This window comes from Polypterus senegalus, chromosome 11 (assembly GCF_016835505.1).
Source record: "Polypterus senegalus isolate Bchr_013 chromosome 11, ASM1683550v1, whole genome shotgun sequence".
Taxonomy (NCBI): domain Eukaryota; kingdom Metazoa; phylum Chordata; class Cladistia; order Polypteriformes; family Polypteridae; genus Polypterus; species Polypterus senegalus.
Window position 1 is genome coordinate 102,805,625 of NC_053164.1, and position 24,669 is coordinate 102,830,293.

Below are 24,669 nucleotides of genomic sequence, written 5' to 3' on the forward strand. Positions count from 1 at the left end.
CCATGCAGTTTTAACTTGACTCCAAGACTGGCAAAGAAAAGAAAAAAAAGTTGCAGACCATGGGGCATGTTTATGTTTTTATTTAACCCTAGGTAGCATGCATTCTCTGCTGAGTAGTATTAAGACACTGCATTATTCTTTCCGTTACGTTTTTTTTTTTTTTTGCACTTGGCCGTCCACCACATTATTATCTTTTTGCCCTTAAACCATGATGGGATCCAAATTCTACAACAATTTCTTTATTTTTTTTCCGCATAGCGACAAAACTGCAAAAAACAAAGATTAATTAGACAAGGTTCATTCACAAGTCTGAATATACTAAAATTCTTTCAGATGGCTGTCTGCTACCCTTCAGCCTTTTTGCTTGCTCACTGTACATAGGTGTAATGTGGTATGTAGTAAGAAGGTTTCGACTGTGCTGCCGCATTACAGATCAGCATAAGAGGAGTGGATCCTATGTCACTCCTCTGAAGTGCTCACACCATTCCCTATGCAGATCCCTGATGAAAAAACAGCTTGTTCATGCACACTGTGCCATGCCCCTCATTTCATCATCAGCTGAGTCTCTCTCTCTCTCTCTCTCTCTCTCTCTCTATCCATAGCACTCACAGACACACACATGCACACTCCTCTTTAGCGTTCTCCCAACCCTCTCTCTCCCTCTCTCCCTCTCCCTCTCTCATTCGCTTAACAGTCAGCTTCAGTCTCTCACAAGGGGGAGATTTGATTCTGCGAAAAATCATCCTCTGCTATTTCTGCTGCAAGGGCCTCCCCTTCAGACAGCTTGTGCCAGAGCAAGAGTTTTTCTTTTTTTTTCTCCCTTTACTACTAAATGGATTTTTAACCCTGTGACTGCAACGACTTTATGGCAGCCTGAACTCATTTGGTATTTTCAACAGGAAAAATATCTTTACGGATACATTTTGATGTTTGTTTGTTTGTGGGGTTTGTTACCCAACTCCATTTTTCTGGTGTTTAGAGGGAGCCGCAAGTTCCAGATTTTATTTTTTGTTTCAATTTTATTTATTTTTTAGCATCAAACATTTCAGTATGCTTACTAGAAGTATTCCATATAGTTGGGTCTTCATTCTTCCCCAAAACCACAAGTGAAGTGGGGCGCAGGATATATATATATAATTTTTTTTTAAATATTATTTTATCCTTTTTTACTCCTTTCTTTTGAGAATGGCAGTACTTGCAGCGGCCCCAGGAAAAAATGGCTGTATATTGTGAGAGTACTCTGCACATCTGCGGGTAAAGACAGCATGCAATTTGTAAGTGACATTGCTTTCTTTCTTTCTTTTTTTCTTTCCTTCTTTCTCTCTCTCTTTCTTTCTTTGGCTTTTTCTCTGGCCTTTTCTCCCTGTCCAGGGAGGGGAAGGGGTATTCGGCCAAGCTCTTTCTGGGACAGGTGCCAACTCTAAACAAAAGACATAAAAAGGCAATGAAAGAAAATATGTAGATTGTGTTTAAAAAAATGTTACATTGCACATGAGAGTGATGACATTGGTAACATTGCCTGTTGAATCTCATATGAATATTTCCTAGAAATGAAAAGAAGAACATAATTTAAGGAGAGCAGTGCCGTTTGAATAGTTTCTGTTGACTAGCAGTGAAGGTATTTGATTTGAAAAAAGAAAAAAAAAAGCGGGGTTCCTTTTTAGGCTGTTGAATAATTCATAGGCCCAGACTTGAGGTCGGACCAGCAGTGTTATTAACATGCATCAGACATGCTGTTTGTCTGTTTTCTTACATTCTTCATTCAAAGACTTGTTAACTACCAGACCAGTTTACCACGCGTCTCTCCACCACCCTTTCAGTTTCTTATTGTTGTGGGTGCTGCCAAGCAAGGGGTATGGATGGTAGAAAGAGCTCACAGTTAGGAGCTGTCTTTGGTTGCTAGGTAGAGACTTGCCCAATGCGTCTAAGGCCTGTTTTTACTTCTCTGAAGCAATGGAGCTGACTGTCTCCTTGTCTTATTTTACAGGATTGCGAAACACATGAAGTGGAGCGCTCACTTTTTTCTACCTCATTTTCACAACTTTAGCACCTGGAAGTGGATGTCTTAACTCTCATCTACTCTTGGTAAGCAGACATTTGTATGTTAAGCTTATTTTTTTCATATTTTTGATTAGTTATTCCAAATGTTCATATAGTCTAGGAGTGGATTCACAGTTTTCTTTTTTGTGCTTGTTTCAAATTCTGATTTTCAGAGAATGCAAAACACATGTATAATTCTGAAGCTGTAGAAAATTACGAAAACAGAGCCTAAACTCAACCTGTAACCAGAATGTTGCCTTGCGCTTCTATTTTTCTTATTCTTTTACAAAATAAATAATGTTAGAAGTCATTTCTTTATTTAAAATGTTAATGTAATAGTGTGAAATATATAAACTTTATTTTTATTTCTATGCTGGAAGCTGGAATTTGGAAGTGTTTGTGAATATACAGTACATGCATTTGCAAATAGTACAGTATAACAAGGAATTACTTTACTCCCTTATATAAGTTAAAAAAAGTCAGAATACAGAAGCACACTACAGACCTTTGTGAAATGTTATGAACTGTGATTTAGATGCTTTTATTTAAATGTTGAGCTTATTGTTTATCCATAACTATATTACAGTTGCGAGCCTCTGATTTTATCATAATACAGATAATAATAAACTGGATGATAACAAAAGAAATGAAGTGGTACTACTTTAAAATCAAAATAACTTTAACCATTTAGTTTCTGCACTTAACTTTGAAACAGATTTCTAATATATACGTTATGTACATATCTACAGTATATACGTACGAACAAGTACACATCAAATATAAAATTCACTAAATAATAATAAATAGGAATTTAAATTTTTGTATTTTATGTCTGAGTTCATACTATTCTATTTTAAACTAAAGGTAAATTTTATATTGAAAAACAGAATTAGTGTTTATCTTACACTACTGTCTTACATACAATAACCACAGTCTTCATACACCTAATCACATAAGAGTTTTGTTATAATTTGGTCAGATATTTTGTGAAGTAATTCAAAACAGGCGATCCTTTACTTAATATACATATTTATTTCATTGTTTAAAAGGAAATGAGATTTTACCAGCACCTATGTAAATATTAACAGATAACACACAATGATAAATAGTTGTGAGTTTGAAATTATTGTGTTCTAGGAATTTGTCTTAATTACATTTTCATTCTTTAATAAAACAGATAAGGATGTTTATCTATATTTGTATTTCTTTTTTTTTTTTAATTATTGCAATCTATTTTGGACATTTTCTGCATTATGTATATTTGTTTTTTTTGGATAACACTTAACAGTTGAGTTTGTGTATGGTGTGTGTATTCTCCATGCATATCTGTATATATTCTGTTCCTAAATCAGCGTTCATATACCATATTTCACAGCATAAACCTGAAGGACAACTTCACCGTAACTTTAAATTTATAAATTACATCTGTTGTTTGATACTGATAGGCTCATTGATATTTATTTAATACTAACAGACTTTCTGTCAGACTTTATCTTTAAAAATATGTATTTAGATACTTAAAATTATGGTAGACTGAAACTTTAAAAAACAATATTATATTAATGTAAAATGGAATATGTAAAAAGTATAACACAGGGGCATTCATTTGTTATGTAACATAAAAGTTTCTAATAAAAAGCACACATATATTTTATTTTAAATAATTACAATTAATTATTTTTAACATTTTAACTTTCATATAGAAGTGTGATTATTGTAACTTAACTTTAATACAATAAAACACAGCAGCTTTCTTAAATGAGTATGTATTTTAGTTTCACAAAGACAGCATGTTTGAATACTAACAAATTACCATTGGTGCCAGATATGTTATTCAGCTAAAAGCAACAATATCATAAGACACAAAAGTGCCTAGATCTGAGCATTTCAGAAATATGAAGTATATTTCTTCCACTTAGCATTCACTGTGGATCTCTACATACTGCAAGATTATGACTACAGTAAAAGAATCTCTTTGAATATCACAGTGATTTTCACAGATGATAAATCAAATGAAGTTCTATGTATAAAATGAAAACACACATGTGCTTTATAAAGCAAATTTCATGCCATGTGATCACCTCACTGCAGTCATCTTCTTCTGCCATGTGACTAATGACTTTCACAAACAATTCCACGCACCCAGCTTTCATATCCCACTATTGTTCAATTTTATCAGATCAGGTGTATTCTCCATATATAAATGTTAGGCCTGTAAGTTTAAATGTTTCTTTCCTAACATTAAAATACAATTGTGTATACTCTTTCTTTTCAGTAGTCTTGTTAAAATAAATAACTGAGTAAATTTATTAATGTAAAATCATGATTTGTTTGTTTACCTAAAAGCATGTTTGAAATGTATTCATTACATTACACTATTCTGTTACAATTTTATGATGTTATGTGTTTAAATGTATTCCAAATTTCTTTACATCTTTGTGTAACTTTCTGATTAAATGAATGGACGGATTATGAAATAAGAACTCAGAACTAGTGCTAAGGAAAAATTGAACATTATATTAAAAAACAAAAACATTATATACAATTTAAAACATTAAATAAATGAATAGAAATATTTTGTGAATGTATAAAACATGATTTACAAGTAGCTTTACTGCACTATTAAAATTTCTGCATGCATTCATATTGGATTATAATTCATTTTATTTCTAAATGTATTAAATGTTATTTACTCTGAATTTCTTGAAACTTTTTAGATATTTTTAAAAGCAGAATGGTAAAATTAACATTTTCAGCTCTGAATATTTGTTGAGATTTATCCAGAAGCATATCAACTTAAAATCTGAATCACTTCTGATCTAAAGATATTTTTAAAAATCACAATTAAATGATATATGTCTCAACATACAAATTTAAAAAATTTTATAAATGTTTGTGCTCTGCTTTTTCAACACATAACTAAATGGTCTTTTAGACTTTTAATTTATAAGGAAGACTTTCATCAGTAAAATAAAACCAATCATCTTTAATGCTCATTGACATAATCTGGGTTTTCCAAATTAGGAAAATGTTTAATCCAAACAGTCATTAAAACATGTGTACTGATAATATTTACATTATCGTACTTGGATCTTACTTGTTTACAATTAAAAAGAATTTTTCATTATGTACCGTATGTATATATACAGATGTACAATACATAAATAAGTGCAACAATGAAACAAAACTGCACACTAACTAAATAAATAAAGAAGAGCTGTATGCTAGTGTTAATTTATAAAACATTAATAACAACTTTGAAATATTATTTTTCTGGTATAAAATTAGCATGATAGCCATGAAGTGCAGCTGTTAATGACATTTTAAGTAAAAATATTTTTTTCTGTTAGTGTTGTGAGAGTGGGAGGAAATTCTCTCTGTTAAGATATTTGAACTATGCATAATGACCAAGAGAATTTATAGATTTATATGCATATATAACTTTAGTAATAGTCCTTTTCTAAAGCTGATACAAATCTGCTCTCTTTAAAGTAAGGAATGTGAACTGTAAATTACTATGCAACATTATAATTTTTAGTACCATAATCAGCATATATAGAATATATTATTTTTTATATGGAGTTAAATATAAATCTGCTTTTCTGTATTACTCTGGTGCCTTGTTAAGAACAGTAAGTGGTTTTTCGGTGACATAACTTTACAAATAAATGTAAAAGTTGCAAACCTGCACAAAGAAACTGGAAACAAAATCTCCAAATATGTCCATCCACTCATGCATTAATAAAATTATTTCATATCAAAATACATTTTCCATTTTTGTAATTGCGATTCTAAATTAAATTATGAGTTGTAGTTACTAAACAATGTTAAATTCTGATAACATCATAAAACATTTTTTTAATGTGAAGTTTTAACTGATTTTTTAGAAGGACGTTTCATTACAAATGTAATAGGATACTTGTATAACAGTTTAAATGTGCATTTTTATACTTGAATGGGTTGCAGTGAAACAATTCTATAGCTGGATTATTAAAAACATATAGAAAAGCTATGTATTATTTGCCTAAAGCTGTATAGCTGCATTGCAGTGTCGGTCTTTGTCTTGGAGCAATTAAATGAGCTGTTGGGCCAAAGAGGTAATTTGCAGGCTTTGTGACAGAAACATAGTTTAGTTGGATACACATAATCTACTATGTAAATACTCAGTAGTAAAAACATGCTCAGTGTATCAATATCACCTTCTTATGTAATTTTTTCATTTATTTTCTCTTCGTATTTTAATTTATCTACAGTCCGTAAGTTATAGTGTTCATGGTAAGCAAACTGAATTTGCTGAAAGTCAATTATGCATTGATATAAATGATAAATGGTGTTGTAAGAAAATTAAGGGTAAGTATACCTTTTTTTACTACTTATACACTTTGTATCAGTAGTTTTTCATAACATTACAGGGCTTCACACCAAGACAGGCAGCTAAGTCCTTTTCTACATGCTGTCATTCAGGTCATCTGTGTAGAACACACTTGCACTCAGACACTTTATCTGCTAAATCAAAGCTTTATTTTATATGTATTTCTTGTGCATCAAATTTTGCAAATAATAGATTGATTTACTTCAGTTTATAACTAATGTAACAATTAACAAAATTTTAAATTTTTGCTGAAAGCTGGTTTTATTGAAAATGAAAACTGTAACAAAGAATGCATGCATAGAATTCTGCATATTAATGTGATTTTAAAAAAAGGCACGCTTTAGTGAAAAGTGTTTCCAAAAGGAAAACCTGTACAAATTATCCATCCATTCTCTGCTTTTCAGTAAAGGGTTGATGGGAACCAAAAATAAATTGCATAGTATTCTGTACTTAAAATAATACACAGTTACTAAAGATAATTTACATGTTGCCTTTTTATTTGATTTAAATATTAAACAGTTTTCTGTTTTGTAAATGCACGGCTTTACTTTTGTTTCTTCTATTACTGCGGCATTTTAGTCATCAGATTTTAACTTTCTTTTTCAAAATGACAGTTTTGTGTAATATTTCAATCTTTTTAAACTACAGTTGTAAAATAAGCAATAAATAAATATTCCATTGTATTGTGGCCTTAGTTAACTTTGAATTTTGTTTAGGTTTATGCATTGATGATCTTGATTAATTAATTGTAACATATCTTTCTTGATTGAGTTGTACCCATTTGTTGAATTAATGGTTTTGTTTGTAAAGTAAAATAAAAGGTGACCAAATTAATTTTGAATACTTGTAAAATATAAATATATGTTTGCCCCTGGTTCACAGTTGGTTTCATTTCTATTATTCTTTTCATTCATTCATTCATGATTGATTGATTGATTGATTTCCTTTAATGAAATTAAGAGAATCTTACACTAGTTTCTTGTTATTTAGATTTTACATTTGTCATTTATTCTACTCTCTTTTTCTGGAGGTAAAAATGTCAAATTTTGTATTTTGGGGTTAACGATGAGTGCAGCACGAATGATAATGATGTTTTTACTTCTTTAATACATTTAACTAAAGTCTTCTGCATCATAACAAACTTAGCAGTACTAAGTAGTACTTACTGGCTAACTAAATAGATTACAAATGCAAGCTTTCGAGGCAGCTAAGGCCCCTTTATCAGGCAAGTTGTAACTGCCTCGAAAGCTTGCATTTGTAATCTATTTAGTTAGCCAATAAAAGGTGTCATTTCACCCTACATTCTCCTGTAACACGGTTAAAACGGTACAACACTCTACTGCTAAGTAGTACTTAGTAGCATTAGACAAATACACACACACACATATATACAGTATATATGTATATATTTATTTTGACATTACCACTGATGAGAAAAATAAAATTTTGAAAGTTGCTATTTGCTTACTTGTGCTTGAGTAAAATATTGCTGGGAATATATGAGAAAATATATTTACGTCTGACAAGCAAATGAGACACATTATTTGCTTTGTTAATACGTTTCTGCCATTCTGGAGCCAACAGCGCTACAGTGTCTAAAAAATACACTATACAACATTTTTCATTTATACGATAAAATACTCATGGTGTTAACCTTGTATTCATATTATAATAAAAACAAACACGTTAGTTACATTTCTAAAATCATACTTATATTTTTTTATTGTATGTTGTAAAATAGAAAGGTTTAAGTAAATTGGCATCAACATCCTTTTTATTAAAGTAGTGTTCATGGTACCGCATTTTGGGAAATTCTGACTGTTCTGTAATAGAACTGCGTATTTTGTGCTAAGAAAAAAGATATCTTTATTTAGGTTTCAATGAATAGTCAAAAACTGTTTGTTGCTGTTGGTTACCTGAAGATTTTCTCATTTAAATAAATAACACAGTTATTACCTGTTTACAAGCAAGCGACAGACTCTACTGTTTCCCTTCTATGAAACACATAGAACCTTGCTTTTAACTTATTTCATTGCTTGTTCTGTGTTATTCCTCTTTCATTTCTAGCCTTTTAGATTGATTTATTATCAATGAAATTACATATTTTTCATATTACTGAAGGTGTACACTGTGCAACAGAGTAGTAAAGATATACATTATACATTTAGCTTATATTACATGTAGAAGTGTCTGGGTAAAAAAAAAATTACAACTTGAGCGACCCATGTTTCATTCTCAGTCCAAATATTACTTGTGTGAAGCTTACACATTTTCGTCTCACAATGATGCACCTGTTAGATTATTAGGCGACTAAAGATATACCATGTATGAGTTATTGTACAGTTGATGTGTGCATGAGTATACCTTGCTGTAGACTGGCATCTCTTTCAAGGGTTGATTCCTACCTCATATTAATGGTGATGGGATAAATTCTGACTTCAACAATGGAAATGGTGTTTTATTGTAAAGTATGTGTATTTTTACAGTTTTCACCAAGTAAACAATTTTGACTTTTAAGGTGAACAATGAATTATGGAAATGTGCATCCATAGCAAAGTCCAAAGTTTCAATGATAGCACCTGGACAGCATGGGGATAAATAAATTGTATTTGTTGATAGTGTACATTTTCAGAGCAGAAAATGTGTGTAACAGAATTAAATCCATTCTCTTTCTGTTACAAAAAAAAGGCTGTATGCTAAGTACACTCCTTCAGACCATTAGCATGAAAAATACAATTTATATATATATATTTATACTTCTAGGAGTGTGGCATGTAACAGCAGTACAAAAGTGTTATGGCATTAGATATATGGTAAGCTTTTTTCTTTAATTATTAAATCAGTCTATCTATTTCGTGAAGCTATTTTGTTGATAACAGGGCCAGAGTGAACCAGAGCACATGAGGCAGCACCAAGCACAAGACAGAAAACAGAGTTAGGTTGGAAGTTAGCCTATAAAAGGGCAAATTCATTTACACACCCACATTCACTCATACCAGACAAGTTTCAATAAAATAAGAATGAAAAGCAATATAACCTCCAATTAAAAGATGATTTGAATGTTGAGCCCAGTTATTGTCAGTGTAGCATTTGTTCATTCTCTAGTTATCCTGGTTTTCTTCTCAAAAGCATACACTGAGCAAATTAGAGAATGTAATGTACAGACTCTGAGTGTATGTGTGTGTGTGCCCTGTGATGGAGTGGTGCCCATTCAGGGTTGTTTCTTGACGCATGCAATCCACCTGATGTATAGTATTCTTTTGTATTGGATGGTGACGGTACAAAAATAATATATTTCTACTTTCAAAATAATTTAGCAAAGACAGATTTTCTTTAGTCTTTAGAACAACAATAATAAGTGTTACGAAAAGCGGAATATCTTCTAAATGTCTTTGACTCAATGTAACATCAAGTATTAAATTAAAAAACATTCCTATTTATGATAAATGTCTCACAAATGATTAACCAATGTGATCTTTGACTTGCGAACTAGTGTCTTCAAATTGATTCTTACTTAGGTGACTGACCTAACAGATACAAACAATTCTTGAACTATATTTTGAACAGCTTGTACCCAACAGAACTAAAAAAATTGAGCACAACCAGCTTCTAGCCCTCATGCGTTCATCACCATATGTTAATTATTATCATGATTTCTCAAGAAGATGTTAGATTTTCCATTAATTTAAACATCCACTGCAAATGCTTCTGTAATCAGAAGAACAAACCATTGAGATGCACTTTATCATTGAAAGAAAAAATCTTTGAGATGAACTTTATCATTAAAAAATGCTGAAAAGTACATGTCAATTGGCCAACAAAATATATACTGTAAATATTGGCATACGGTGATGTTTTCTGATTTTGTTATCTTTCAGCATCTTGAATCTAATAACTTACTACAGTCTTTTTTATCTGATACAATAAAAACACAAAAATGACAAGTAAATATATTATTTCTATAATCAAATAAGTAGATGAAATCTGTAATCCTATTTAATAGTTTTAATAATATTATTATAAGCCTGTTTTTTTTAAGATGTGACAAAGTAAATCACAGTTTCCTCACTTCCCATTACTGTAATATTATTAAACAGAAAACTATATACCTTGAAAATTCATCTTTTGCAAAATAAGCCAAAATATTTTCAATAATAAATATATAACTAAAAAGAATATGCCTTAAATGTGGTATCTTATTTGCTTGTCTGTTGTTTTTTTTAAGTTAATTTATACCATTGTTTATTTAAAATAATTAGCACATCTGTGCATTATTTGGAGTGGCATAGTGGCACAATGACTGCAAAGCAACCTCGCACTAAGGAGACTAGGGTTATTTTCTTGAGCCTCCTTCTGTGGAAGGTGCATGTTCTCCTTGTGTCTGTGCAGATTTCCTCTGGGTGCTCGAGTTTCCTCCCACAGTTCAAAGACATACAGGTTAGGTGGACTGGCAATGCTAAATTAGCCGTAGTGTGTGTGGTGTGTGTTCATCCATCAATTGACAGGTACCCTGTCCAGGGATCTTGTGCTTATTGTCCGTGCTCCCTCTGCAGGCTGGGTTAGGCTCCTGCCCCCTGCAACTCTTCTGAGGATTAAGCGAGCTTTGAAAATGACAAAGTATGAATTATTTGAGCAATGATATGTACTATTGATCAAGCATAAATGAAACCAAGGCAGTGTGTGTTAATTTAGGAGAAAGAAGAGTGAATATATACTTTAGATTAGAACATAGAGCATCAAGTGGGTGCTTACTGCATTGAACAAACAGGTGATATTCTACTTTGTCTTTTTTCATGTAAAATTTTAGGCTCCCCAAGAGAATCTTTCCAGGGTATGATCCTTTGTGCCAAGCACTAAGTAAATTTATATTATAAAATTTCTTTGTTTAAATTCTGCCTAGTAATTATTTGCATTTATTGAATAATGTTATATGTATCATTTCGAAGTATATTCAGCATCAGATTTTGTTTATACACAAAATTAAGAATGCTTTTCTTTATGTCATTGTTTACGTCAGTATTTTACATCATTAGCCAGTGTAATTATAACTCACTTATCTTCTGCAAAAGTGTTATTTTGATTTACGGTAATTGCTCTATGCAACAATAAAATATAATCATAATCTTAAAAAAGATTTACATCTTGAATCATATTTTCACCCACTTTCAAACTTATATTTTGACCCTTACTTGAGTTAGGATGGCACACACATACACTGAAACCCATACACAATCAAACTGACATAAAAAATTCTTATTTAAGTGTTAACCATTTTTAAAGAATGTACCATATACTTTTTAATCAGACTCTAAGTTTATTACAGCCCACTGAAAGAATTGCTACCCAAAATAATAAGTTCTTTTTCTATGGTCTTTATGTACAATGTTTAAAATAAGCATCAGTTTATCTTGAAAATGATCTTTTGAAAAATATCAGCCATTCAATAAATGTCACTCATCGTGCAAATGTAAGTTTAATTCATTACAATTTCAATTATTGTCTTGTCTAAATTTAAATGTACTGGTACGATAATAGCTTTCATATATATTATGGTTAATATTTACAACATATTTACAAAAAAAATTATTAATTATTCTTATTTGCTCTTTGTTTATGTTACACTATTGTTAAATACAAGGACTAGTAATAATTTCATGCATTTTGTTATCCTTACAATATCAATAAAGAGATGAAGCACTACAAGGTCACGGCACTATTAATTTTGATCAGTCTCCCTTTTTTAACTGACTTTTACAAGATTTCTTTAGTGGGTGGACAATGAAGTCTTTGTGGATTACTAATCATGACATAATGTTCACTATAAACTTCCTTTTGCACTACTCTCTGAAATAACAGCTTTGGTTTTAGAGCAATAATTGGCTGTTATATTTCATATTCTTTTTCTTTTTATTAACTGTTTTTCAAATAACTAATAGATAAGGCATTTGTATGATACTCTTTTGCCATTAAGAAACATATAATATTGAATATGTTCAGTGAATATCTTCATTTCATTTTTGATTTTTTACTTCTGGTTAGGGTCACTGTGGCAACATCCTGAGAAGTTCAGCAAAGTCACCAGAGTCTAATTCACATTTAAAGTGTAATACTCTTTCTATATATATACTTTTAGGGGATATCTTGACACTTCAGAAATTTATTTAACATTCGTGCTTTTTTGAGGACTGACCAGGCCACAGCATTGTCAACCGCAGCCCTGAGCTCCCTCTGGTATATTAGTAAATGCATTCTACCCAGTATATCAATTTCTGTTGCTCTCTTAAGAAAGCAATAAATGATTCCTTCACAGATTAATTTTCATAACTTCTTAATCTAATTATAAGGAATCACAGATAGAGACTTTATATTAGATTTTTTATATTTAAAAAGAATATCTTAAGGTAACATTTTTCTGAACTACTTATGGCACAAAAGCAGAATTATTTAAGTGATAAATTAATTGAAATTTAATTAAATTAAACAAGATTGTGTTTATCGTCTTAATTCCTTAAAGTAGTTCTTGTGTAACTAGTTCAAAAAATTTAATTGAGATGCTCAATTTGTGCTCAGACAGAAGTATTTGCAAATAATGTATCCTGTATACTAACATTTGTCATTCATTTATTGTTTACGCACTATTTACAGAGACAAATGTTTTATGTTTATGATAATGTACAGTAAAAGTAACATTTAATATTCAGTTTTCTGATTTATTGATGTATTCATATTCTGGCAATTTTGAAAAAATTAGACATGGTATTTGACAAAAGTGTTTTTGGTAAATTTTTAGTTATATTTTTTATAGCTTTTTGTATTTGTACATTTAAAAGCATACACATTTTTAGAATGTCTTACACCTAATAGCCTGTAATATTACACGAATGACCTATCAGAGGTTGATAACCATAAGGAAATCTGACAGTTCACACTGTACTACAGCTCTTTAGGTAAGGCAAAATATTTTCATATGGACTTTAGAAATTGATAAGCGGTTTAATTTTATATGTAAAGCGGGACAGATTAGTTAAACATTTTTCATAAACACACAGAAAAGTGTTAACTATGTCAAAGTTCAGCACTATTTAACAGTAATGCAAAGTTGGTAATCCAAACATTTAAGATAATATTATAGTTTTTATGGTTACTGAAAGATGTAAAATAATTTTAATTACTTGAAATGTATTCTTAGTTACATGATATCAGGTAGAAAATCTGATATTTAAGATTCTGATGTTTGTAATTGTTATTTTTTTCCCATTAGAATGGATGCATAAAAATGCCTAATACAGCAAATGAAAAAAATTTGATCATTATTTTTGCATCTTCCAATAACAGGAGAAACTCAAAATAATATGTCAACTCAATTAAAAATCAAGGTCAAAATTAGTGATAAAATACTGTATAAAAACCTAGTAGGAGATTATGCTAGACTTAAAGTATATATACTCATCAATACAAGATAGTTTAAATTTGACTAAAGCCTCAGTTTGAATATATCTGAACATACCAAGATATGCCTACATTTCAGTAAGACTCTTCACCAATTGCATATTCTCAAGCTGCTTAAGTTGGCCAAATCAGTAGTATGCTTATAAATGTTTAATGCAAGAAGTACTGATGATTAAGTGAAAGCGGGAGCGTGCGCTGATAGCGCATTGCCACACCCATTACACAACAAACCACCTGGATTGGGACCCAAGTGCAGTAGGTGATACTTCAGCACCATACTGGAACAGTATGAGTTTCTTGATGGTGGCTGGAGTGCCAATCCTGCTACCAACCCCCAAGTTGTCCCTGCAACCTGGAGGACCTGCTTGCAGGGCTGGATGCTGAATAATGTCATACTCAGGAAGAGTGAAAAGTTGAATTATTTGTTCTTAACCATGGGTCTGGATTCAGCCCATAGGGCTTCTATGTGTTTGGACATTTAAAATGTTAATTTTTCTCACAGCTGTTGAATCCCTGAATTAAAAACCTGGTTTTGTGTTTGTAAAGTCTTTGCTTGATGACAGGAGTTTTCTTCCTTAACCTAAAAGATTTGTTCTGCATTTTCCAAGTCTGATCTTTTGTTTAGAACATAAACATTTATTCATCAGATGCTTTTAACCGCATCTTTAAATTATGCTTGGATAAGTCTTATAGATGGTAGAATAAGATTTGTTCTAAAGAATATTTAGGTGAAATATAGAAGCAAGTTTCAAATTGCATGGATAAATTAGCAAAGGTCTTGTATTTAGGAATACAAGGGACTCAGTGACAGAGGAGTGGGTTTAGCCAAGAAGCAAGTCTGCATGTCCTTGCCTCATTTCATCATAAGACAACTAAAAGTGAGAATCAAGGACAGCAGCATGCTATACATAAAAGGTTTGTCCAAAAGGAAATGTAATGTAGGAGAGGTCACTGAAGAATGGATAATCAAATCAAATCAAATCAAACTCTTTATTGCCATTGTAGCACTGAGAAATTGTACAACAAAATTTTAGGTGCAATTTTCCAGTGCAAAAAAATAAAAACAAAACACAATTACTCAAGTTAAAACTAAAATAAAAAGGGAATAAAATAATGGGCATAGTCAATGGTGTATCATGACAAACTCATTTTAAATAATAATGCCAGCTAGACATATTTCCTAAAAATGCACCTGTTTTACAAATGCAAGCAGTTTGTAATATATCTATTTTTCTTTTTTGCATTTTTAAATATTGATTAAGCTATCCATTGCCAGATACATGCACCAATTACAGTACTTGCTAAATCCAATTCAGTGTTGTTGGCAGCATCAAGCACAAGATAGGAACCAACCTTGATGGAGTGCTAGACCACTGCAAGACAAACTGTCCCGCACAAAAATACAAACACATAAACCAACACATATTCATACAAGGCCAATGTAAGTTGTCAGTTAACCTAACAATTACTTCTTTGAGATATTGGAGGAAATCTTGAATATCCAGAGAAAAATCAACACAGGATAAATTTGTTTAACAATGTTTATACAAGCTTATTAAATCTATATTGAAAATCTACGATCAAATATAAATGTGAGCATTTTTATTTTTCAAAAAATGGTTGCCATTGAAGTGTTTTGTAAAAAAGCAAAATATCAAATAATCCATCCATCCATTATCCAACCTGCTATATCCTAACTAACAGGGTCACGATGGTCTGCTGGAGCCAATCCCAGCGAACACAGGGCGCAACGCAGGAAACAAACCCTGGGCAGGGTGCCAGCCCACCACAATATCAACAAATTTTTTTCTTAATTCTACATATTCACATAAACCATCAACACAGGTAATAAAAAATAAATTTAACTAGACTAAAAAAATAAAGTAGATAAATCAGCAAAAAGACTAAGATTAAAATACTTAAAACTAACACACTGGGTTACCAGACAGCAAAAGACAAACTGAAGGCACTAGTATGAACAAAAATATATTCTGAAACACACAATAAAAAATGTCAACAAGATTTTAATTAAATGGTGAGGTACTGTTTAGGGTGTAAATGATTCTTTAAATTATACTTAACGTTTAAAAACCCCCAATTACCTATTTTTTATAAAATTCTGCCGAACAGCCACTTGAACCCCATGGTTTTAACACTTTAATGAGAATTTACAGTGCCTTCATTTTTGATAACCATGAGTGGCTGAAATTTAATTAAATTTCATTTTAAAGTTTTATGTTATATGGAATTATGAATTATTAAAGAATCATTGGAGAAATAAAATGTGTTGGATTAGCAAGTTTTCTAATGTTGTATTAACCAAGTAGTAATGAATGTTTTTAGCATAATATTTACAACATGAGTTCTTGTCCTCTATGTTTTTCCACAATTTTGAACCTTGATCAATATTGGTTGCTTGGTAATATAGCAAGTCATTTCAGTTTTATTTCTCCTATAATAATTAAGTTCATTAGAACTCTACTATACCTGTTTTAGCTGAAAAAACAAAACAAAGCAAAGCAAAACAAAAAACTAAATACTTCATATATAAATAAAACGAAATAAAAGGGTACCTCCAAGAAGTATATATACTCTATAAAAAGTAAATCATCTGTTTGTACTCACTCACTCATTCTAAACTTTTTTGGGATTATTCACTAAAAGCTAATAGATAAAAATTGCATTTTAATAACTTTGTCTTTTACATATGGCTTTGTAATACTACTGTAAAATGCACAGCATAATAAGCTATATTTAATATATGCATGGATAACTACATTCTGAGAAAAATGGATATATAAAGAAATGTTAACACAAAAAAATAAACAACCTGCATTTGGTTAATATTGATGCAGTATGTTTAGTTTAATGCAGTTCGCAATTTTTTTTCTCCTCATATATAAAAACATGAGCAAAAAATTGACATTTTTAGCTGACAGTTTAACCCAATATTCGCAGTTAGTACTTTATCAAATTTATCTTTGACTTTAACTTAGTTTATTACATATAAAAACATGCTTCACATATCGTGGACCTCTATTAAGTATTGGCCTTGTTACTGTCTTTGTGGAGTTTATACATTCTTCCAGTATCTGTGTGAGACTTCCCGAAATACCTTAAGAGTTTTTCCAACTCTTAAAGACTTGTATGTTAGTCTATATTCTCTATGGAGTGGTGGAATTCCCATCATGTGCTATCCCTACTGGGCACACGAGACATGAACTGGAGTGCTCACTTTCTATAGAGAGTTGAAAGCAACCATCTTAGCTAGTAAAGCCAAGTGACCAATCACACCTCTGACTGTGAGGGTGTCTTTTCTCCACAGCAGGCTTGTTCCACTTGAGCTCTGCTATATTAGGCTCATTGGTGACTCTGGAAGAGCCTGCATGAGTGAGTGGGCCTATCTGTCATAATATAAACTGTTGTAGTTTTGCAGGGCTGATTAATCCCTTGCAGTATCTGCTGCCAAGAAAGGCTTTGGTTCACTGTGACCCTATCATGGAAAAATGGAGTCTAGAAATGATGAATTAAATTGTTCCTTAGGATATTTTTGAGAAAAAACAATACACTAAAGAGTATTAAATATATCAGAGTAAAGAAAAGTCAGTCAGGAAAATAACTGAAAATGGACTTATTTTGTTTTACTTTAATATATTAAAAATTGGCAATAAAAATGTAAACTCAAGAGCTCTGCATTAAAATATGTTGTTTTAGAAATGGCAATACTGAGAGATGAGAATGTTTTAACTAGTCATAGACTAAGGTACTATTTTTTAAATTTCAAGTAAGGTTTTTTAAAATATTATAATTTTTACTGTTGTAATTGTTGTTCCTGTTGTACCTTATAACCACACCTCTTTTGACAAGCAACATCTCCTGTTGCTTGGCAACACTTAGTATAGAGTGCTTGCTCATTTCACAGTAGGTAATTATTTGCAATTAGGCAGGCTGTGTAACTCATACCCCGTATTTGACTTTAGTTATTGTTTCATTTCTAATTGCCAGTCTTTATAGGATCCTTCTGCATCTTCTGTACGTCCTGTGTTTTTGGCCATGGGTTTGTGTATTCTAAACTGTAGAATCAGGGCTTATTCCTAATTTAATGCGACAACCCTTATTGAATGACTGCATCTCCCCATTTCCTCAGTTGTATCTCAACTAATGGATACAGCTTTGAAACTTATATCTTGAGCATCAGCAATGTAAGGAATCACCTCAGCATTTGAGCATTTTATGCACAGGTGTCAGCCATACAATAAGGTATCGTTGTTTTGCATTTTTCATGCATGGACAAAGAAAGGGCTGTGAAAACAAAGGTAATATAACAAATCACTTCACAGTTGTATTTGCTACATGTCAGACTTGGAAGTGCTCCCTCCAGAATGTTGGTAGTGTAAATATCTCTATCCATGTCTAGCTTTACAAGACCACCATTTGTCTTATTTGTCATTTTTTTTGTTTGCCTTGGCAGCCTAAGTCTGTTAATAGTGATTTGAGCATATGCCCAGTACAAATTAGCATGAAGTATTTTTTAATCTGTTAATGAAATACATTGTAAAAAGCTAGAGGAGAACTAATGTAGATGATGACATATGTTTCCAAGACATGACAATTTGAACTATTAACTGACCATAAATGTAAATAATGAGAATTATGAACACTGTACACAGCACACATATAACAACTTGTATGTAAAAAAAAAACACAGTAGTGCTATCTCAGACATACAAAAAAAAAGCATTACTTATAAAATACTCATACTACTGCTGTATATATTACAGGTACACTGCTTTATGCTTTGTTGTTATTCATTAAATTCAATAGCTGTATATACAATACTTTAGTTTAAGACACTTTTTTCCCTTTTTTGCCAAGAATACTGTTGAAAATGAAGACAGTCTTCATTGAATGGCTTAGAAAATAGTTCAATAATTAAATAATTCATGGAGGTTTAAATCAGAATAAATAAATCAATTGAAAACGATGTTAAAATCAGCTGGCAGGAAACTGTTGTTACTAAAAAACCCGGTGCCTTCTTCCACACTGGTGACTCCTCTGCTGATCCCATATGGGCCTTGCTGCAGAGGAGTCGCTCTAATGACACACGCAACTGACCTTCCAAAGGTCTGGGTCCCTGCTGTCCCATGGCTACGACCTGGCTCCTTCGCTGGACCTATGCTTGGGATCTCAACGGCCATGGAACTCAAGTTGGAGCTCTCCTCCCAAGCCCCCTCGACCCACTCTTCCATGTTGAGTTGTTCAGCCAGAGTGATCACTCTTTCAGCCCTATAGCCCCGTGCATCATCCTCTTGCACCACTCAATTGGCTCTCATTCCCAGCTGCCTGCCTTCTCTCCCTTGAGCCTGCTCACTCACTCCAGCTCCTTCCACGTCCTACCCTGTTTCTTTCTCCCTTTGACTTCTGTCTTTGCTTCTTTCTCGAACCCCCTCTCTCACGCTTGCGCTTCTCTTTTAAAATGGAGATGTGGCACAGCTGGGCAATCAACTGCTCCCAACATCAGTTAGGGTCACAGACAATCCTACACCTGTGCAGTAAGTGTCTTCCTCTCCCGTATCTCACCTAGGAACCGCTCACCACACTACCATGCCTCACCACAAGAAGATGCGAACGCAGTGATTATTTATTAAAAACACTAAACAGCTGCTGACCTCACTTTACCACAGGCACCATCAACCTTCTCAAAAACTCTTAAATGAGAAAAAGTGGGTTGCAACACCAGAGGATGAGAAACACTGTTACCACATATCTGAAGCCTGTGTTACAGCTGGAGGTGAGCATTTGTAATGACTTGCACAATGTGTGTGCACCATTTGAAAACAATAACAGCATTGCATGTTGTGTGTTCATCTTGTTTGTTAGGACTAAAAGTAACCCTGGTTGGGAATAATGGGCCGCAGTGTGACAAACCTGAACAAATTGACAATACTGTAAAATCCACCCGGATGCCCAGATAGGCACATAAAAAGAGGCCATTTCTGGGAAAATCAGGAACAATGGTACTCCTAAGAAACACTAATCTACAGTACATTACTAATGTTATCATTTAAAATACTGTATATTTCAATGAAATTAAATTTGGTGGGGGATCGGATACCAGGCTGCTTGCTGCTTGTGCTGATTGACACATTTGCAAAACAAAGACGCTGACAAAGAGGTGCAAAAGAATTTAAGGTGGCCTGGGATTACGTCTTTTTTTGTAGGCTTCCAGGATTCTAGTGTTAATTACAGTTTTTAAAGTGGCTGTAGCATTTGGGATTCATTTTAAAATTGTTGGAAATTTAAATCACTGAAAGTTTTCTTTTGATCCTTTAATCAGTGATGTAAAGTGCTGTTATTTTGATCACTTAGCACCTAAAAGCAAATGATGCTTCTTCAAATTTACTGTTCAGTCATTGGGATATTATAAAAATGAAAAATTACAAAATAAATATAAATTTAAAGATTTACTTTGATTTGAAAATTTTATCCTGATATAATTGAGTCAGTACAAGAAGGCATCTACTTCAACAATTGTACAAATACATAACAGTTGTTTGTAAAATTTCATAAGAAAAAAATAAAAAGAAATTAATTCAAGAAATACTATATTGAACATGACCATGATGCTATAACAGATGATACCCTGTTGATAAATTCTGACTTTAATTTTTTATGCCTGTTAAAAAGTTATTGTCAGATTTGTCTAGATGACAATCATTTTAATTTCACCTCAGATAAATTGTCAAAAAACATTTTCAAACAAACCTTACTGTAACATATGGAAATTTTCCACTTTTTCTATCTGCTTGTTCCTTTTCTTCTTCATTCAGCTGCTCCCATTAGAGGTTGCCACAGCAGAAATCTGCTGCTGCACCAGATATTCAAAGTACCTTAAGAACTTCAGCAGGGAAGTGAGGGTAAATAAATAAAACACAGAAGGCATGAATTGTATTTAATATACACCTGTAATGTTGTTAAGGTAACTTCATTATATACAAAAATCCATATTTTGACAAGTTTTTTCTAATGATAAATAATTATCAAAAAGAAAAGTTGAATATAAAGGGACAGCAATAATGTCCCAAGAAAGTTTTTTTTTCAGACACTAGAACAAGCAATAGGTGAATATATACAAGATAATACTTATTTAGGGTGGAGCCATGCACCCAGAAAAAAAGCTTGGGAGCAGTGATTGCTGACAAAGTCATTAACAGGATTCCTTCAGAAAGATATTTCTTTTTATATCAGGAAGTTTTAAAATACTGACGGCCAAGCTGCAGTATCAGCCAGGGAAAAGAAGCAGTGCGATAGTTTTTTCAAAGTATTCCATGTGCAAGCAACCATGTTATTGAGTGTGGTTAGCAAAAATGACCAAAAGGTGGCGCTTGTGATGCATCATTTATTCTTGGTACGATTGCTTCATTTACTTTCTTTACTCTGCTGGTTTCAATTCATTTAAAAATGGAATTTTACAGCTACTAGGTCATTTGCTATGCCTTTGAAAAGGTTTTGACATGTTAAGTTATGACTATATTAAGTTTATATATATTTTTTAAAAGTTGTAATGTTTTTAAACTTGTTTGAAATACTTCTGCTTATTACCACAGTAACAAAACATTTAGGTTTTAGAAACCGCTTAATGAGAAATATGAAATTGGTAATCTAAAGAAATTAATATCTACAAAGAACGTTTGTATACATTTTCTGTTTTCTTTTAAAACATCGTCTACAATTAGGATTCAGTGTTGAACGTCAAAACTCTCCAAAGCTTTTTTTGCAGCGAATATGTTGTGTTAGCAGGTCACCTTGTTTGGCAAATATTTTCCTGAAAATTCACCATGTGTCCCATTAGGTAGACATTTTTTGCCAAGCACCCCATGATGTTTTTCAAGGCCAATGTGACATGACAGAGGTGTAGTAACTACGCACACAGCATCCATGCATGCCTACTATAAGATCGTTGCTGACATGGGCACCGCTGGATTGCAAGCACAGAAGGAAAAGAAATGTTGTTTTAGTTACTGAAAGTAACCCCCGACCCACCAACTTTTTCACCGAACAGCTTGACAGTGTTGTGCAATATTTTTTCTGGTCTCTAATTGCTCTCTTCCACCTGCAGTTGTTTCAATCCCTAGGGTTCTTCAATTGCTGCATGTGGATTGCCAATGAACTTAAAAAGGTAAAAATGGGTCCCCACGCCACATAGGTTGAGGAAAACTGCCAGATTTCCATCCTGGATATGTTTAAAAATATAAACAAAAAACTTACAGTACTGCCACCAGATAAAAAACTCTGATTCCTGTGCCCAGCACCAAACTCAAAACCAACCTTAAAGGAGCCCTTCCCTGCCGTCTCCACTCATTAAAAAACATAGTGCATTCTGTGAAATAATAAAAACAAAAGATTTATTACTGTTTACAAGATGTTTGTTTCTTCTTCATGGATGAAGAAAGTGCAAAGCATTTGCACAGATACATAGGAAACAAAAAAGACTTTCTTTCTGCACCCAGAGCTGAGACTTCAAACAATGGAACTAGCCAATACCTCACTGCAGCTTTGTGGCACAGTCAATGTGTGACTGAGATCTGGAACCCTATTAGTGCAATGCTAATTTTTTTTTTACTTATTGCTAGTTTGTGACAATTTTTTCATTTTGCTTGTGGTATTCGTTCCATCTGCATCTTTTGTTGTTTGAGGTTCAGTGGCAGAGTGGGTAGCACTTGGGCACAGTAATCAGTCAATACTTGTCAAACTTTTCCCTAGGACTCACTTGTGCCCTGAGCGCCCACCAAGGTTGGTTGCTTTTTTGATTTGTGCTCAATGTTACTAATGTGTTCCTGTTCCATGCAACATAAAAGTGATTAATTAGGAAATGGATAGATGAATGAAGGATTAAAGCATTCAGGGCCATGTAACATTACAAATGAGAGACTTAATATTATTCAGTATGTAGTCTGCAGTAACAGTGAGGCTGCTTATACTTGATTGTAAACTGATGTATTCCTTTTTCACTCACCAATGCTTTATTTGTCATTTATTCAGCAATCAAGCATTTATTTTTCAAACACTTAGTATGAAGTTCTCATGGACAGCCACCTTTCCAGTTTCAGTTCTTCATGTAAAGCCTTCTCAACAATATTTTCTGACATCTATGACTTGATTAACGACACTCTGACTTGATGGTGACACTGCTTAATTAGTATAAACTGCTGATCATACGGTAAATAGTAAGAATTAAATGTTAAAATTTTTATACTTCATTTTCATTTAAATCTGCAACTGTAATCGGCTAGTCAATTTATTTTGGAGACCTAAATTAAGCTTATTTGTTTAGGTTTTAAGGGCTGTCTTGGTGCAGTTATACTGTAATTGTCACCATCACTGAAAGCTAGTTTATAAGCTATCAGCCTAACTGATGCACAACCATAAAGTTGAAAAGTTAGATTTTTTTTTATTTATGGGATTTTGAAAGGAGAATGTTTTGTTTGTATCTTGTGCTTCGTAAATAAAGTGTATCTATGACAAAACAAAACAAAAAATACAGATGTTTTTAGAGAAATATAAAAGCCATGCAAAACACTGCTCAATTTGTACGTTTTCCGAAGTGTATCTTCTTATGAGCACAAGTTTTTACAGATGTTATTTACAAAAATTACTGAACTGCCACCTCTTCTTTATGAAATTGTCAAAGCGTTGCTTTGTATCAAACCTCTTAACAGCTAGCCCACAGGAGTGCTTTCTCCTTTCTCGTGTCCATCTTATGCTCAGTGCAGGCGATGTAAGCTCAGGTTCCTAAGACTATTCATTGGATTATGATTGATCAACCATGAATATCTACAGAGCCAATACTGTTTTATGGCTAGTCTTTCAATGTACCCTTGAATGGTTTGGAAGGCACTGTTTGCATTCTCTACAAAATTAGAGAATTTATTTTACTTAGAGTAAACCTGAAAAGCATACATTATGTTAATTTACTACAGAATAACAGTTCAAAGCCTTTAAAAGTTTAAATGGTGTTCAACTTAAATTTCAAAATTAAAAAAAAATATATTGGTGAGGTTGAATTTGAACACAGGTTTGTTGTTTTGTTGTGAGAAAACACCATTTCAACATTTCACTGCTCTACCTGCTGAATCTATATGTTTGCTCACAATGCAGTAGAGGCAGCAAAATGCAAGATAATGTAGTATTCTCCATTCATTCTGCCGAGATGCATCTGTACCATTGAAGGGGGAGGTTTTGATCCATATTTTTTGCAAGCTCTGACTCCGAAAGCAATTCTAAAGATACTTGTCAAGTGAACCCAAGAGTGAGAGACATAAACCGCATTTTGTTGCCCTGCATTATTTCCAAATTAAAGTGGTGAAAAGACAATTATCACTTCAACACCATATAGGCACAAATTCATTAGCTAACATAATTGATATACTGACTTAAATACTGTATCCAAAGATGCTGAAAGAGAGAACAATAATAGTTGTGAGATATAAAAAGACCTTCACTGGTTGTGTAGGACTTGGATGCCTCTTTAATAAAGACTGCTATTCAATATAGTTAAATACTTGAAAAATAATTACAAGGCTCAAGTAAGTAGAAAATTGATTGCTTGATCTAAAGCATTTTGTCTTTTCTGTACAGTTTAAAATGTCAGATATTGCTAAGAGTGTACAACCTGAGAGAGGAGGCAGTATATTTAATGTGAAAGACAAGGAAATGAGAAATACCGGTAGTTGAAAGCAGAGTGCAAAATGCAATAGCCAGAATGTCAGACCAATCTTTCATCAAGCCCAAAACAAATCCCAAATTTG

General features: G+C 32.6%; 1 long non-coding RNA gene across 8 annotated transcripts in view; it reads left to right on the forward strand.

Annotated features, from left to right (window-relative positions):
* Window positions 1–654: 654 nt before the first annotated feature.
* LOC120539387 overlaps window positions 655–24,669 on the forward strand; it is a 201,537-nt gene continuing 177,522 nt past the window's right edge. For 3 of the 8 annotated variants that reach the window (XR_005635599.1, XR_005635601.1, XR_005635602.1), the window contains exons 1-2: window positions 659–1,274; window positions 1,988–2,085. This is a non-coding gene — a long non-coding RNA (uncharacterized LOC120539387). Of the gene's footprint in view, window positions 1,275–1,838; window positions 1,854–1,888; window positions 1,904–1,987; window positions 2,086–24,669 lie in introns of those variants that run through there. The other 5 variants (XR_005635600.1, XR_005635603.1, XR_005635596.1 and 2 more) reach the window with 5 other exon arrangements.